The following is an 18,404-nucleotide window of genomic DNA, read 5'->3' as shown; positions in this document are numbered from 1 at the left end:
TTGATATTTTTTTTTGATTATATATATTTAGGTCTTCTCTAATTTTCCTCAGTACTGCTTGATATTTTCATTGTATTGATCTTGTACATATTTTGTGAAATGTGTAGCTAAATATTTTTGATGGAGTTATACATGGCATTTTATTTAACTGTTAGTTGCTGGTAGAGAGAAATACTGTTGATTTTTGTTTTGCAGATAACTATGTTGGTGAGATTAGAAATTGTACCCATGTGTCAATAACTGTACTGTAAGCCACTAATCCTCTAAGGAAAGAAAAGAAAATTTTTTAGGTATGACTGTTACACAATTATATATGAAAGTATGTATATATTCATAGGTATATATGAAATTTTACTTGTATGAGAAGTTGATTTTTAAGGTGAACCTGCATCAGTAAATAGGGGATTCCTAGAAAAATGAGAGAATATACTAGGCAAGGCAATTAGAATTGCAAAAGGCATGAAGAGTTGATAGTGCCTTTAGGGGAACTTTAGTAAAAAAGTGTGACCACAGTTTCAGTTGCTGGTGAAGATGTGAGGCAAACAAGGTTTGGGAGTGGTGTGAAAACCCTTATCAGGAGAGATAAGAAATTATGTCTATGTGACAACAACTGTCATGAAAATCAGGACTTCCCTAACAAAATAATTTTGGAAAGTACTCAAATTAAAAAAAAAGGGAGAATGGTGAGGAAGAAGGACAAAGAGTTGGAAATGCATTCAGTAGAAAGAGTTACTCAGGATTATTACCATAAAACAACAATTCAGAGCTAAAGTGAGTGAATGGGTGAAAAGGGAACTTGGAGCAAGGGCACTCTGATATATGTTGCAAATCTGCTTGAAGGAGAGAGGAAAGACTGAACAAGAAAACAGTTGAGAGGATAACATGGAGAGAGTAGTTGTAGGCAACAGCAGGAGGGAGACCAAGAACTTAAATAATAATGAAAGGATAATAGGAAGATTACTCTTTGGAGTGATGAGTGTAGTCCAGTATATTTATTAAGACTATAAATAGGAGGGTAGCAACAGTTTTGGAGGAAAATGAGTTTATTGTAGAAGATGTTTATTAATCATGCCAGTGCTCATGATGAATGGTAAACTTTTGGAATATGCATTCAGATCACAGACTAAATGCCAGTGCAAGAGACAAAGCCAAGACTAATTTTGTTTTGAGATGACATTTGAAGTCTTTGATAAGATCACTCAGACACAGCATGTGAGATTAATAAGACCTTAAAGCTAAAAACTGAACTTGGGAAATGACTCTTAAATCAATACATTAAGTGAATGAAGAAGGAAGTTTGAATAAAGGAGTAAAAAAAACTAAACAGTAATAGAATCCAGTAAATGGAAATTTCATAAAGGTGATAAATGAGGTTCAATTTTTTAGTATTTAAAATATTTACTCTTTGGCATTTAAAATTTAGCCAGTGACTTTGGAATCTATAGTTAATTAGTGATTATAAAATTCATATTATAGGGAGTCAAAAAGCAACTAATAGGTGAGGAATGAAGGCATTGAACACTGACTATTATTTTCTTTTCTTTTCTTTGCCTCCAGGGTTATCACTGGGACTTGGAGCCAGCACTATGAATTCACTGCTCCTGGAGGCTATTTTTTCCATTTTGTTGTCCTTGTTTGCAATACTGTCTACTCCATCTGGATCTACAGTAACAGAAAGTTAATTGTTGATCATAATGTAGTTGTGAAAAATTTTAAATACATTTCTTCTAAATCTGAAAATCAAGCTTGACTTTGGAATACTACAGTTTGAATGAAAACTTTGATTGGTCTGCTAGTATTGGAAAAATAAATGCACTCACATGGTTTGTAGGTAATGTTAAAACACAGGATATTTTCTCTCATAACATTCTTCCTACTAAAAATAAACAAGGTTGATGGTATTTATATGCGATTAATATGTCTGGCTATAGAATCCTTATGAAGTCAAGCTACATATAGTGTTGGAACTAGCCAGATGAGGTTATTGATCATAGTTATCTGATGGACACGACCTTCACATTGGATAGGCAATGGATTTCAGAACAATTGTTAATTCCTCATGCAGTAGAATATATGCCATAATGTTTCCCTGAGTAGAACTCCTGTAGAAGTCATTGCTCTCAGTAATTAAAATACCTGACAAATGTCAACAACATCAGGGCAGTAACTTCTACAAACAAAACAATTGAGCCTAAGAAACTACAAACTTCTCCATGTCTAAGTCAAAGGGAGAGTTTTTAAATTTAAAAGAACTAAGCCCTTGGCCATTTGCACAAAGTAGGTATTACCTGATGAAGAAGATCCCAAAGTTGAAGGGAGAGGAAAAAGTGGTTTGCTAAGTAAAATGTTTATAATATTTTAGTTTTAAAAAAAGTAGTGGGGGTCACACAGTGGCTCACCAAGTTAAGTACACATAGTACAAAGCATAAGGACCTGCAAAAAGATCCTGGTTCAAGTCCCTGACTCTCTACCTACAGGGTAGTTGTTTCATAAGGGGTGAAACAGGTCTGCAGACGTCTGTCTTTCTCTCTCCTTCCCTAATTTCCCTTCCCCTCTCAATTTCTTTCTGTCCTATCCAATAAAAATGGGAAAAAAATAAATCTTACTTTAAAAAAAAAGTGGCTAGTGTAACAAAAATACACAAAACTTTCCATCCCAAAAGAAATGAATACATGTTCTCCTCAAGTATACATGAAGCATTCATAAGAACTGACCATATGTTGAGTCACAAAGATAGCCTTACAAAAGCATGAATAGTAAAATACATCTTTAGGACCATGATGGTGCCTAAACAAAAGCATGAATAGTAAAATACATCTTTAGGACCATGATGGTATGATACAAACACATAGATAACATCATATTCAATGGAGAAAAATGGAAAGCTTCCCCCTAAAATCAGGAGCTAGGTAAGAATGTCCACTCTCACCACTTCTACTCAACATAGTGATAGAAGTCCGTGTTATTGTAACCAGGCAAGACAGAGGTAGCAAAGGAATTCAAACTGGAAAGGATGAAGTTAAATTATCATTATTTTCAGATGATAAGCCGCTATATAAGCCTCTGTGGAGAGCCGTCTGGAAAACTCTCAGAAGGCTAGACATGGACCTTCCATATGACCCAATAATTCCTCTCCTGGGGTTATACCCCAAGGACTCCATAACACCCAACCAAAAAGAGGTGTGTACTCATATGTTCATAGCAGCACAATTCATAATAGCTAAAACCTGGAAGCAACCCAGGTGCCCAACAACAGATGAGTGGCTGAGAAAGCTGTGGTATATATACACAATGGAATACTATGCAGCTATCAAAAACAAGGAACCCACCTTCTCTGACCCATCTTGGACAGAGCTAGAAGGAATTATGTTAAGTGAGCTAAGTCAGAAAGATAAAGATGAGTATGGGATGATCCCACTCATCAACAGAAGTTGAGTAAGAAGATCTGAAAGGGAAACTAAAAGCAGGACCTGATCAAATTGTAAGTAGGGCACCAAAGTAAAAATCCAGTGGTGAGGGGGAGACATGTAGCTTCCTGGGCCAGTGGGGGGTGGGAGTGGGCAGGAGGGATGGGTCACAGTCTTTTGGTGGTGGGAATGGTGTTTATGTACACTCCTAGCAAAATGTAGATATATAAATCAGTAGTTAATATGAGAGGGGGAAAATCAGTTGTATGTCTCAAAGTTTCTCAAAACACAAACTGAATCTTTTTAATATATAGGCTGTGTATTTGATATGCGGACTCTCTCAAAAGCCTAGACCAAGTAGATTAGAAGCATCCAATAGCACAGCTATATACAAGATACTGGATACTGTACAGCAAACCATAACAAAGGGAATTTTCAAAGTTAACCCAATTACTAAATAATGTGATGACAACATTAACTATCGATTGTCTTTTTGAACACTAAGACAGCAGGAACCTCACATCTCCACTATAGAGCCCCTACTTCCCCCAGTCCTGAAACCCTTGGATAGGGCCCACTTTCCCGTATGCATCTCCCAATCCAAACCAAATAATATTGCATCCACCGATCACAACCTAACCAACGCAACGATTGCCACCTCAACATGCTTCACCTCAGACTGTGTCCAGAGACTTCACGTGTGGAATGACAACCCTTCAGCTTCAATACTCGGGTGAGACCTTTCCTTTTATAGTACACTCTAATTTCATCTCAGGTAGTTCACTTTCTAACAAAGTCCCATAACCTAGATATACACCAGTTTCTGTGAGAGAGAGCTTATGTTCACACGTATCCATAAACTACTACAAAATATATACCTGAAAGCAGTAGTACACTAGAGTTTGCAGTGAATACCTCCCTAACACTTCCTCTCCACTATTCCAAGCTTGGGATCCATGATTGCTCAACAATTTGTTTGGCTTCGTATGTTAACTCTCTTTTCAATCACCAGGTTCCAGATGCCACCAGGATGCTGGCCAGGCTTCCCTGGATTGAAGACCCCACCAATGTGTCCTGGAGCTCAGCCACCCCAGAGACCCACCCTACTAGGGAAAGAGAGAGGCAGACTGAGAGTATGGACCGACCAGTCAATGCCCAAGTTCAGCGGGGAAGCAATTACAGAAGCCAGACCTTCTACCTTCTGCAACCCTCAATGACCCTGGGTCCATGCTCCCAGAGGGCTACAGAATGGGAAAGCTATCATGGGAGGGGGTGGGATATGGAGATTGGGTGGTGGGAATTGTGTGGAGTTGTACCCCTCCTACTTTATGTTTTTGTTCATTAATCCTTTCTTAAATAAAAAATTTAAAAAAAATAAATAATAAAATAAAAAAAAGAGAAACAGAGGATGACACAAAGAAATGGAAGAACATCCCTTGCTCATGGATTAAAAGAATAAATATCACTAAAATGGCAATCCTGCCAAAAACAATCTAGAGATTCAATGTAATCCTTATTGAAATCTCAACAATATCTTTCAAGGAAATTGAACAACTTGTCTAAAGGTTGTGTAGAACTATAAAACAACTACAACAACAACAACATAAGTAGTCCTGAGTAAAAAGAATAAAAATGGAAGAATCAAAATTCCTGACTTCAGTTTATATTACTAAGCAGTAGTAGTTAAGACAGTATGGTATTGAAACAAAAATGTACATATGGACCAATGGAACAAGATGTCGAGCCCAGATCTAAATCTACACATGTACAGACACATTATGTACAATAAAAGGGCCAAACCAGTCCAATGGGGAAAAGAAAGTCTCTTTAAGAAATTGTGTTGTATGAATTGGACAACCATATGCAGAAAAATGAAACTAGACCACCACCTAACACCATGCACCAAATTTAACTCAAAATAAATTAAAGATATGTCTATCAGACCTAAAACTAAAATGTATAGAAGCATAAATTGGTGAAACATTCCAGGACATTAACATTAAAGACTTATTTGTAGACTTCACCCCATGGGCAAAAGAAACAAAGATTTAACAAATGGGACTATATCAAATTGAAAATCTCCTATATATCAAAAGAAAATTCCATAAGTAAATAAAAAACAGGAAACCCAGAAAATGAGAAAAGACATTTGAACACTACACTTCAGACAAACGGTTGATATCAAACATCTATAAATAACTCATACAGCTCAACAAAAAGAAAAAATAACAGTACAATCAAAAAAAGGGCAGAAGATATGAATAGATAGTTCTCTAAAGAAGGGATACACATGGCCCGCAGACATATGAGAAAATGCTCCATTTCATTCATCAGCAAAGAAATTCAAATTAAAAGCATATTGAAATCCTACCTCCCACCTGTGAAAATGGGCTCCATCAATAAAACAAGAGCAGATAATTGTTGGAAGGGATGTGGAGAGAGAAGAACTCTACTACACTGCTGGTGGGAGTGCAAACTGGTGCAGCCATTATGGAGAACAGTCTGGAGAATCCTTAAACAAATACAAATGAAAACACTTTATGATCTAGAAATTCAACTCTAGGTTTTCCATTATATTATCCATGTACTGAACAATTTGTCAGGCCTGACCTGACCTTTACATAATTGCAAAGAAAAGAACAAGAGAAACTTGCAAAACTGGATTCTCAAAGAAGACATTTATAGACCAGCTTATATTTACATATGTCTGGGCTTATTTATTTTTAGTTATTTTAAAATCCTGAGCACCTTCTCTTCCAGTGGAAACACATTCATGTCTTTTTCTGACACAGGAGAGGCAGTAGTGGAGGGGTAAATGTGGTATATGTTGTTTTGTCCTATATTCTTCACCCCTTTGAAAACGATACCTCTTCAATTGGGGTTGGAACTTAGACCTCTCTAGGAATTAAATTTTTTCCTATTTCATATTCTAATTCTGATCTAATTTCTATCAATTTGACTTCAGTTATGTAACTGCTGCTTAATACAGCTAGTTTATCAAACACAGTGTTGCAAAGTCTAAGAAACAAAAAAGCTTTTTGATTTGGGCAGTTGTCATGTGAATCCATTGAATTTGCTGTGATATTTATTTTTAGACTGAAAAGAACCAGATTAGTACATGATAGTGGATCAGCACATTTGTAAATGCTAAGTGCTGAGTTGTGGGCAACATGTGATTGGATACAGAATTTGTAATTGTTTTTGCTGTAGTGTGTTGACTGCAAAGACTGGGAGGTGTAATGAGATTCTAATTTCATCAGCAGGGGCCTGGGAGAACAGTAAAACAGTCAGAGATGTGGGCCCAGCCAGACCCACATTTACTGGAAAACTGTGTAGGCAGGCATTGTAGCAAATGTGCAGATTCAGAGCAGAAGGTGGGAGGATGGAGAAGCCAGGTGCCCTGGTGAGTTCATCTGTGCTTGTGCTGACAGGTGTTCTCTGAGTCAAGATATGAATATGAGGGGAGGAGGCATGGTGGAGGTGACTTGAAGAGAAAATTGCAGCTGGGGGAGAAAGAGGAGCTAACTATTAGTTAGAAGGCAGAAGTTGAGGCAACTGATTTTGTGCAGTAATTGAAAAAGTTGACAATCAAGGAAACAAGATGATGAAACAAAGTACTAGTCTCTCATAGTCTAGAGGAGTTCCACACAGAGAGGTAGGTCAACCAGCTATGTCAAGTGACATTTTTGTCTGCATTTTGTAAAAGCAAAGACACATGCATACACTCAAGACTTTTTTTTTTTCCTCCAGGGTTATTGCTGGGCTCGGTGCCTGCACCATGAATCCACCGCTCCTGGAGGCCATTTTTCCTCCTTTTTGTTGCCCTAGGTTGTTGCAGCCTCATTGCGGTTATTATTGCCATTGTTGACGTTGCTTTGTTGTTGGATAGGCCAGAGAGAAATGGAGAGAGGAAGGGAAGACAGAGAGAGAGGGGAGAGAAAGATAGACACCTGCAGACCTGCTTCACCGCCCGTGAAGCGACTCCCCTGCAGGTGGGGAGCCAGGGGCTCGAACCGGGATCCTGAAGCCGGTCCCTGCGCTTTGCACCACGTGCGCTTAACCCACTGCGCCACCGCCCGACTCCCACACTCAAGACTTCTTAAAGTATAGTATACATATAATAAAGTGCATGCATCAAAGTAGACAGTGTGAGAAATATTTCTAAACTGACTCATTCATATAGACGCTAGATTGAGAAGCATCGTTTCTACCCTCCTTCTGCACCTTCTCCTTTTAGTTCATGACTATAGTGCTTCCTTTTTCCTTCCTTTTTTAATTTAATTTTTTTATTTATAAAAGGAAACATTGACTAAACCATAGGATAAGAGGGGTACAACTCCACACAATTCCCACCACCAGAACTCCGTATCCCATCACCTCCCCTGATAGCTTTCCTATTCTTTAACTCTCTGGGTGTATGGACCCAAGGTTATTGTGGGATGCAGAAGGTGGAAGGTCTGGCTTCTGTAATTGCTTTCCCGCCGAACATGGGCATTGACAGATTGATCCATACTCCCAGCTTGCCTCTCTCTTTCCCTAGTGGGGCAGGCCTCTGGGGAAGCCTTAAGGCTCATGAAGACACTTTGCCCTCTGGGAACAGATTCTGTGAAGATAGTGGAGTAGGAAGCATTAGAAATCCAATTCCCTACTCAGACTTTAAAGATATAAGACACAAAGAATAACAAAATGCCACAAGTTACATTATATGTAAAAGAAATGTTTTCCTATTAAAATGCAGAAACAGGCAGAACAGATAGTAACAAACAAACCAAGATTCAATGGTATACTTACCATCTATAAGAAAGTTGCTTTAGATTCAAAGACATACATAGGTACAAAGCAAAAGATGGAAAAAGATCTTCCAAGCAAATTGCAACCCAAGGAGAACTGGAGAGACAGCATAATGATTATACAAAGACTTTCATGCTCCAAGGTTCCAGTCCAATCCTCCATACCACAAGTCAGAGCTGAACAATGTTCTGGAAAAAAAAAAGAAAGAAAGAAAAGAAAAAGAAAAGGAAAATAATTTAGCCTTAAAAAGAAAGGAAATTTTAACATATGCTACAATATGGAAGTAACTTGACAATACTACACTTTTTAAAAAAATTTCTTTATTGGGGAATTAATGTTTTACATTCAACAGTAAATACAATGGTTTGTACATGCATAACATTTCTCAGTTTTCCATATAACAATACAATCCCTGTCGCTGTCGGTCCGCAACAATGACACGGACACCAGAGTCTCCTTCCTCAATTCCCTTTATTTCCTTCTTATGGCCACCTTAAGTACCTTCCACTGTTACATAGTCAGCCAATGGGCATTAAGCAAGCATGCAGTATTCATAGATCATGCAGCCTTCTACCAATCATAAAACAGTTCATGTGGACAGCATGCAGTCTGTTCAGTTGGATCGTCCAACTTCTGCAAAGTTGTTTACCACTTTACTGGTTTAGCCACCACGTGGCCGGCGCCATCTTAGGGGCGTGATGTGCAGTGTCATTATGGCTCCCGACAAATCCCCACTAGGTCCTCTGTTTTTGGACCTGTTTTCTACCCCAACACACACACCCACCCACCCTAGAGTCTTTTACTTTGGTGCAATAGGCCAATTCCAGTTCAGGTTCTACTTGTGTTTTCTCTTCTAATCTTGTTTTTCAACTTCTCCCTGAAAGTGAGATCATCCCATATTTATCCTTCTGTTTATGACTTACATCACTTAAACATGATTTTTTTCAAGCTCCATCTAAGATAGACTGAAAACGGTGAAGTCACCATTTTTAATAGCTGAGTAGTATTCCATTGTGTATATACACCACACCTTGCTCAGCCATTCATCTGTTGTTGGACACCTGGGTTGCTTCCAGGTCTTGGCTATTACAAATTTTGATGCTAAGAAAATATGTGTACACAGATCTTTTTGGATGGGTGTGTTGAGTTCCTTAGCATATATCCCAAGGAGAGGAATTGCAGGATCATAGGGTAGGTCCATTTCTAGCCTTCTGAGAGTTCTCCAGACTGTTCTCCACAGAGGTTGGACCAATTTACATTCCCACCAGCAATGCAGGAGGGTTCCTTTTACCCCACAACCAGCTCCAGCATTTGCTGCTGCTACCTTTCCTGAGGTATGACATTCTCACAGGAGTGAAGTGGTATCTCATGGTTGTCTTTATTTGCATTTCTCAAACAATCAAAGACTTGGAGCACTTTTCATGTGTTTCTCAGCCTTTTGGATCTCTTCTGTGGTGAATATTCTGTCCATGTCCTCTGCCCATTTTTTAAATTTTATTTATTTTAAAAAGGAGACATTAACAAAACTGTAGGATAGGAGGGGTACAACTCTACACAATTCCCACCACCAGGTCTCCACATGCCATCCCCTCTCCTGATAGCTTTCCCATTCTTTATCCCTCTGGGAGTGTGGACCCAAGGTCATTGTGGATTGTGGATGGTGGAAGGTCTGGCTTTTGTAATTACTTCCCCTCTGAACATGGTCGTTGACTGGTCCATCCAAACTCCCAGTCTGCCTCTCTCTCTTTCCCTAGCAGGGTGGGTCTTTGGAGAAGCAAGCTCCAGGACACATTGGTAGGGTCATCTGTCCAGGGAAGTCTGGTCGCTCTGCCCATTTTTAGATGGGGTTATATGTTTTCTTGTGGTTGAGTTTGCCAAGGTCTTTATATATTTTGGTTATTAGCCTCTTGTCTGATGTATGGCATGTAAAGATCTCTGATTCTGTAAGGGGTCTCTTGGTTTGGGTAGTGGTTTCTTTTGCTGTGCAGAAGCTTTTTAATTTGATGTAGTCCCATAGGTTAGTGCTTGCCTTAGTCTTCTTTGTAATTGGATTTGTTTCATTGAAGATGTCTTTAAAATTCATGCGATAAAGAGTTCTGCCAATATTTTCCTCTAAGTATCTGATAGTTTCTGGTCTAACATTCAAGTCCTTGATACACTTGGAATTTACTTTCATGTTTGGTGAAATACAGTGGTTCAGTTTCATTCTTCTGCATGTTTCAACCCATTTTTTTCCAACACCGTTTGTTGAAGAGAATCTGCTTTCCCCATTTAGTAGTCTGGGCACCTTTGTCAAAGAGTAGATGTCCATAGGTGTGGGGGCTTACTTCCAGCCTCTCAATTCTATTCCACTGGTCAGTGTGTCTATTCATGTTCCAGTACCAAGCAGTTTTGATGACAATGGCACTATAATACAAATTGAGATCTGGGAGTGTAATGCCTCCAGTTCTGTTCTTTCTTCTCAAGATTGTTTTGGCAAATCTATGTCTTTTCTTGCTCCAGATAAATATTTGTAGCATTTGTTCTAGTCTCCTAAAAAATGTGGTTGGGATCTTAATGGATATAGCATTAAATTTGTATATGGCTCTGGGTAATATATTCATTTTGATGATGTTAATTCTTCCAACCCATGAACATGGAATATCTTCCCACTTCTTTGTGTCTTTATCAATTTCTTTGAGTAGTGACTCATAATTGTCAGTATACATCTTTCACTTCTTTGGCTAGGTTTATTCCTAGATGTTTTATTGTTTTTGTTGCTATAGTAAAAGGAATTGATCTCTAGATTTCATCTTCTTCTAACTTAGTGTTTGCATAGAGGAATGAACACCTTACCGTATTATCTGATGGTTTCTGAAAGCTTCTTGCTGGATTCCTTAGGTTTTTTGTATGTATACTATCACATCATCTGCAAATAGGGAGAGTTTGATTTCTTCTCTTCCAGTCCGTATGCCTTCAATTCCTTGCTCCTTCCTGATTGCTTTATCAAGAACTTCCAATGCTATGTGAAATAGTAATGGTGATAGTGGGCAGCCCTATCTAGTACCTTATCTGAGGGGAAATGCTTCCAGTTTTTCATCATTGATTATGATGTTGGCTGTAGGTTTGCTATATATAGACTCCTATATCTTCAGGAAGTTTCCATCTATTCCCATTTTTGTAGTGTTTTGATCAAAAAGGGATGTTGTATTTTGTCAAAGGCTTTCTCTGCATCTATTGATGTAGTTTTTGGCCTTGCTTTTATTGATGTGGATCACTTTGATTGATTTGCACATATTAAACCAACCTTGCATGCCTGGGATAAACCCAACTTGGTCATGATGAACAATCTTTTTAATATACTGCTGTATCCGGTTGGCTAGAATTTTGTTCAATATTTTTGCATCTATGTTCATCAGAGATATTGGTCTGTAGTTTTCTTTTTTGGTTGTGTCCCTGTCCGCTTTTGGTATCAGAGTGATGTTGGCTTCATAGAAGCTGGCAGGGAGTATTCCAGTGTCTTCGGTCTTCTGGCAAACTTTTAAAAGAAGTGGTATAAACTCTTCCTTGAAGGTTTTGTAGAATTCATTTGTAAAACCATCTGTTCCAGGACTTTTATTCTTGGGAAGGTTTTTGATAACTGTTTCAATTTCATTAGCTGTTATGGGCCTGTTCATATTATCTACTTCCTCTTTATTTAATTTTGGAAATTAGTAGGTATCTTTGAAATCGTCCATTTCTTCCAGGTTCTCTAGCTTGGTGGCATATTGTTGTTCATAGAAGCCACTCATGATATGTTGAATTTCTGTGTTGTCTGTTGTGATACCTCCTCTTTCATCTAGTATCCAATTTATTTGGGTCTTCTCCCTTTTTTGTTTTGTGAGTCTGGCTAAAGGTTTGTCGATTTTGTTCACTCTTTTGAAGAACCAACATTTACTTTCGTTGATCTTTTGTATGATTTTCTTATTTTCAGTGTTACTTATTTCTGCCCTAACTTTAGTGATTTCTGTCCTTCTGGTTGCTTTAGGGTTCCTTTGTTCTTCTTCTTCTAGGTCCTTAAGATGTGCCATCAGGCTTTACTTGTCCTTTTTCTTGTTTCCTAATGTATGCTTGTATGTCCTTGAACTTCCCTCTCAATACACACAGCCTTAGCTATGTTCCAATTATTTTGATAGCTTGTGTTTTCATTTTCATTGAACTTTCAAAATATTTTGATTTCTTCCTTGATTTCCTCTTTGACCCAGTAGTTGTTAAGTAGTGCACTGTTGAGCTTCCACATTTTGGGACTATTACTAATCTTTTGTTGATTTTCAAGTGTTATTTTAATTCCACTGTGGTCTGAGAAGATGCCTGAGATGATTTCAATGCTCTTGAATTTGCTGATGCTGTCTTTGTGGCCTAATATATGGTCTATCCTTGAGAATGACCCATGTGAACTTGAGTAGAATTTGTATTCCAGTTTCTTAGGATGAATGACTCTGAAAATGTCCAATAGTTCTAGTTTATCTATCTCTTCATTTAGCTCCCTCATATCTTTATTGATTTTCTGACTGGATGATTTGTCAAGTTAAGAGAGTGGGGTGTTTAAGTCCCAAACTATTAGTGTGTTGCTGTTAATATATTGCTGTAACTTTTTCAGTAGATGTTTGATGTATTTAGATGGCTTCTTATTGGGTATATAGATGTTAATAATTGTTAAGTCCTCTTGATTGACTGATTTTCTGAGCATGAAGTAATATCCATCCCTACCATTTTAAATTGTATTTATTTTAAAGTCTATCATGTCAGATATGAGAATAGCTGTTCCTGCCCTTTTATGTGGTCCATTGGCTTGTATGACAGTTTTCCATCCTTTCACTTTGTGTCTGTGTTTGTCTTGTTGAGTTAGGTGGGTTTCCTGTAGACAGCATATTGTTGGGTTGTGTTTTCTGATCCATCTTCCTACTCTGTGCCTTTCAATAGGTGAATTCAGGCCGTTGACATTTATTGATATCAAAGATTGAAGATATTTTAACACCATTCTTGTAGATTTTTAGAGTGTTCTGATATATGGCATACTTATGGTGGTCTGACTGCTTATAGGAGACCTTTCAGAACTTCTTTCAGGGGAGGTCTGGTGATAGTTGATTCTTTCAACTATTGCTTGTCTAAGAAGGTTTTGATGCCTCCATCTAGTCTGAATGACAGTCTAGCAGGATACAGTAGTCTTGGTTGAAAGCCTTTCTCATTGAGCACTCCATAGATATCTTGCCATTCTCTTCTAGCCTATAGTGTTTGTGTGGAGAAGTCTGCTGCTAATCTTACGGGTTTTCCTCTGTAATTGACTCTGGTTTTTTGGTTTTTTTTTTGCAACCTTCAGGACCGTTTCTTTATCCTTACTCCTTTCCATTCTAAATATTATTTGTCTTGGTGTCTTTAAGTCTGGGTTAATTCTGTTTGGGACCCTCTGGGCTTCTTGAACCTTTATGTCTTTTATGTTGTCTAGACTAGAGAATTTCTCAGCTATTATTTCCTGAAGAATGCTTTCTTCCCCTCTTTCTCTTTCTTCCTCTGGTAAGCCAATAATGCATATACTATTTCTTTTAAAGTCACGTTATAGTTTTCTGTTGTTGTCTTTAGTATCTCTTTTTGAGATCTCTTACTTATTTTTTAGTTGTCGCTAATTTGTACTCAATCTTGCTAATTCTGTCTTCAGCCTCATTTATTCTATTCTCTCTCCCCTGCACTGTTTTCTGTAGTTCATCTATTTTGTTACCCTGTTCTGATACTGTTTTAGTTTGTTCAACTAGTTGTGTTCTTAGCTCAGCTATTTCACCTTTCAGCTCTCTAATGACGTTGAAATAATTAGTGTTTCCTTTCAGAGTCTCATTAGTTGTTGATGATTCTTTCAAACTCTTTACTTACTCCTGTGACTATTTCCTTAACAAGCATTTGGCTGTTGACCCCCACTATTTTGTGGTTCACCCTTTGGGGGGTTTTTAGCTGGACTTTTGTCCTGGTTCATTTCTTCAATATTTCTTTTTGATGGTTGAACCATTTTATAATGAATTTTATGAGGTCTCTCTCTTAGTACTTTTTAAATTTCTGGTGACTCTTGACTGGATTGACTTTCTTGGGATATTGTACAGATGTGGTTGAGTTAGGCAGGACCCACAAACCACCATATTTCCATGTGAGTATTATTATTTACATATCAATCTTCTGCCTTGTTTTAAAAATGACTCCTCCGCCACCATATTACCCCCTCAGGATACTGCCCACTCTGCCAGCTAAAACGCTAGCAACCATTGCTATGGAAGCTTTCTACCTTCCCAGAGTGCCTTATTTTCTCCACCCCCTTTCCTAGCCAATTCCATCCTGACTTGCCACTTCCAGAATTCTCCTATAAAACTCATTTCTGTTTCCGCTCTCTCTCTTTTCTCTTCTGTGTCCTGACCTGGAGAAGGGCTGGCATGCATAGTGGGAGGTAGCCATTTTGCTAGCTCCATGTGGGCTAAATCCACTGTGCTCACATTTGACTCTGGGGCATCTGCATGAATAGATTTGCATTCCAGCCCCGCCACGAGTTCCTGGTCTCTTCTCTCTCCAGCCACTCTAGCATGGCAGACTTGTGTCTAAGTAAGGTATTTAAAGAGTTCACAGTTATGGAAATTAACAGTTGTTTCAATATTATTTCAATCCCTAAGTTGGAGCACAGAGCCTGTTAAAAGCCTTTTTTTTTTTTTTTTGCTTCTCTGTAGGCTTTGGGAGCCTGAGACCTTTTAAACTATAGGTAGGCTTCATAGCTTAATCACTCACTGCTGAGCAAGAGATAAAGCAGGGTGGGGGAGATATAGTACAGTGGTTATGCAAAGAAACTCTCACACCCCAAGAATCCAAAGCTCCAGGCTCAATTCAGCTTCTCTGCCAAACTGGGCATCACTGCTGGGCCCTGTGAGTTTCTAAACAAGTCCCATCTATAGTGTGTAGGTTATGAGGCAATTATTCACCATGTTCTCATCAGGAGAACAATGTGGAGAGGTTCCCATTATACAACCCCACTGCTAGGCCACCGAGGTGTAGCTCTCTCCTGAGTTTCCTGGTCAGTTCTCTGTTCCCAGATGTCAGCACAGGGCCTCTTCCCTGCTGCTCCAGCTTCTAAGGGCAGTTGCAATGGAGATTCGCAGTTGCATTTAGTGAGTCTTAGGGGAGTCTGCTCCTCCATTCAGGAGTCTTTTTGTCAGTAAAGCAGACTGGAAGTGGTACCTCACCTGGTAAACTGCTGTTACCAGCCACTCAATCTCCCCTTAGGATCCTTCCTGTCCACAAGCCACACATATTTTCACTCACCAGTGGTTTGGTGGGTTCCTGAAGTCGTTCTAGTCCTTCCTTGTTGCGGTCCCAGGTGGTCTCCTTTGGTAATCCTAGTTGACCTGGGAGAGGAGAGGAGAGAAAAACAGCTGCTGCTCCATAGCCCCGCCTCCAGAAGTCTCCCTCATATATTATCAGTATTACACTTTGTGTACTACACTATCAAAAAATTACAAATAACTGTATTACTGTACTTAATGAGTTATTTAGAGTAGTCAAAACTATATTTGCCAAATAATAGTTACTCAGGCCTCTTTACACTAGTTTTTGGAAAACATAAAATACAACTATGTTTTCCAGAAACTGGAGTAAAGAGGCCTGAGGAACTATTATTTGGCAAATATAGAATTTCAAATTTGTATACCGGGCTGGGTAGACAACATCATGGTTTTGTAAAAGACATTTCTGCCTGAGGCTCTGAGGTCTCAGGTTCAATTCCCAACACCATCATCAGTCAAAGCTGAATAGGGCTCTGGCCCTTCTCTCTTTGTGGTCTGGGGGGTGGTGCAGTGGATAAAGCATTGGACTCTCAAGCATGAGGTCCTGAGTTCAATGCCCAGCAGTACATGTAGCAGAGTGATGTCTGGTTCTTTCTCTCTCTCCTCTTCTCTTTCTAATAAATAAAATCTTAAAAAAAATTATATACCATGAATATACTCAATGTCACTAAATGGTTTTCTTGAACATAATTGCTCTGACTTATTTTATATTATGTGTATTTTACCATAGTAAAAAGGCAAAAAAGAACTATTTTACCATTTTTAAAAACAGTAGATATAATTAATTTTTCTGCAAATAAGTAGTATTGAAATCAATATGGTTTTAGTGGTAAAGACAGTAGCCTGTTGATTAGATTGTGTACTGACCTCAAGACAAATTTGTACCATTGTTTGAACAAGTAAATTCTCAATACCAGATTTTTTTTTCTCTTTCTCATAAATTTTTAGAGCCTAGGGGGAAAAGTTATATTTATGGTAAACTATAGCTCTGTTTATGCAACATTTTCTCTCTTTAAATGTGACCTGAATTAATAGTTGAAAAGTGTTTTTTTTTTTTTTTTAGTCTAGTCATGGAAGTTTTACTGTGTACTTTATATGCACATAATTGAATTAAGAACCAAAGACAGCCTTTGGGAATTGATATCTATCTAGTGTATGTTTCTAATCAGAGTGCTTCAATTTCAGTGACAAAAGCCCAATTCAAGCAGGCTTCAGGAAAATAGAGAATTGATTATTCAGCTCCCTATGGACATGTCCCCTACTCTTAACACTTCTGTTCTCACTGACCTGACTGCTGATTTCAACTAGTTGTGAGTCTGCCTGTGGGCTCTTTCTGAACTTACAACAAAGAGGCGAGGCATATTCAAGCTCATAATGAAAAGCATTCATCAATCAGTTAGTAGGAGTTGGTGGATAAAAACTCCAGGTTCCTAAAATCTTAGATGAGATAACTGAGGCATGTGTAATATTTCAAGTCCCAGAGACCCATAATGGGGGTAAGTGGCAGTGGCAGTGACCTAAAATGACAACTTTTTGGATAATGCACATTTTTATTACCTCCCACACACACACACTTCACTACTCTGTTACCCAACTAGTATTTTTTGGGATCAATCCCTAAATCAATTACTTGTATTATAATCCTTGTCTCTGTCTTCTTCACTACTTATGTGTGAACTCCCAGTAAAATAATAGGCTTTTTAAAATGAAAATTCCTAACTTCAAACATCACTGCATCAAGAGATTTACTTCAGGAGTACATTTCTCTTATTTGACTCTTCATTTCTGTCATTTTATTCACTTTTATGTGTTTATTTACTTATTAATTAGGTAGATAGAGAGAGAAATTGAGAGGGGTGGGGAGATAGAATGGGAAAGAGACAGAGAGACACTTGCAGCCCGGCTTCACCTCTCATGAAGCTTTCCCCTGCAGGTGAGGACCAGGGGCTTGAATCTGGGTCCTTGCACACTATAATGCATATACTTAACCAGATGCACCACCGCCTGGACCCTGACTCTTCATTTCTTAGTCCTAGCCTCATTTTCATTCACTGACAATAATTAATGGGCACATTAGTTTTCTGAAGCCCAGCTATAGACCATGGTCTCTCAGCAACAACACTATGAAAATATCATCTGTTAAAGGAAAAGGTAGTTTGAGGATAATGTTATAGCTATGCAATAGTTTGTTTAGATTTAAAGAAAGAAATTAAGGGTACTCAAAGAAATTGATTATATGCATGGTTCCTTTAAGTGCTGTTCAGTGGCATTTAATTCAAGCAGATCTTTTTTTCTTACTGGGGGAGGGTTGATGCTTTATAGTGTAGTTATAGATACATGAGGACAATTACTCATCTTCCCAGCATCAAGCAACAGGTCCTCAAGGTTTTCTCCACCCTCTGCTTTGTTGTCCTTACCAGAGTCCTTTGCTTTGGTGCAATCCATCACACTCAGTCGAAGTTTTACTTTTCTGCCCTTATTTCTTAAGCATAATTATTTCACTTAACGTATAGTTCATAAATATTTTTAAATGAATAAATAATGAATCCTCAGTAGAATATAAATCTGACAAACCAAGGAGAGACCCACTTCACTTTGTATTCTTCTTCCTTGTCTCTATTTATTAATTCCTGCTGATAAGTGAGATTGTTTGGTAGTTATCCTTCTCTCCACATCATTTTCATTTTTTCATCCTTCTCTCCAAGTCATTGTCTGTTAATTAAAAGGAAATAGAATGGTGAATTTTGCTGAAGGACAGCAACCAATCCTCAAGAGTGTTTTCTCTCTTTTTCTTTGTGGGGAAGTCATGTAATCTCACAATTTTATGTGTTTCTTGAGCATGTGATTATGTTTTGGGTGGCTCTAGGCCATTTTACTC

General features: G+C 38.2%; 1 long non-coding RNA gene across 1 annotated transcript in view; it reads right to left on the bottom strand.

Annotated features, from left to right (window-relative positions):
* The window catches only part of LOC132542046 (uncharacterized), a 50,826-nt gene extending 42,219 nt beyond the window's left edge, over positions 1-8,607 (bottom strand). Inside the window, exons 1-2 of the long non-coding RNA XR_009553186.1 lie at positions 8,199-8,607; positions 5,779-5,919 (exon numbers count right to left, since the gene is read on the bottom strand). This is a non-coding gene — a long non-coding RNA (uncharacterized LOC132542046). The remainder of the gene's footprint in view (positions 1-5,778; positions 5,920-8,198) is intronic.
* Positions 8,608-18,404: the final 9,797 nt, after the last annotated feature.

This window comes from Erinaceus europaeus, chromosome 1, assembly GCF_950295315.1.
Source record: "Erinaceus europaeus chromosome 1, mEriEur2.1, whole genome shotgun sequence".
Taxonomy (NCBI): Eukaryota; Metazoa; Chordata; class Mammalia; order Eulipotyphla; family Erinaceidae; genus Erinaceus; species Erinaceus europaeus.
Note: the sequence above shows the minus strand (reverse complement) of the source record. Positions and strands in the feature narration are given on the sequence as shown.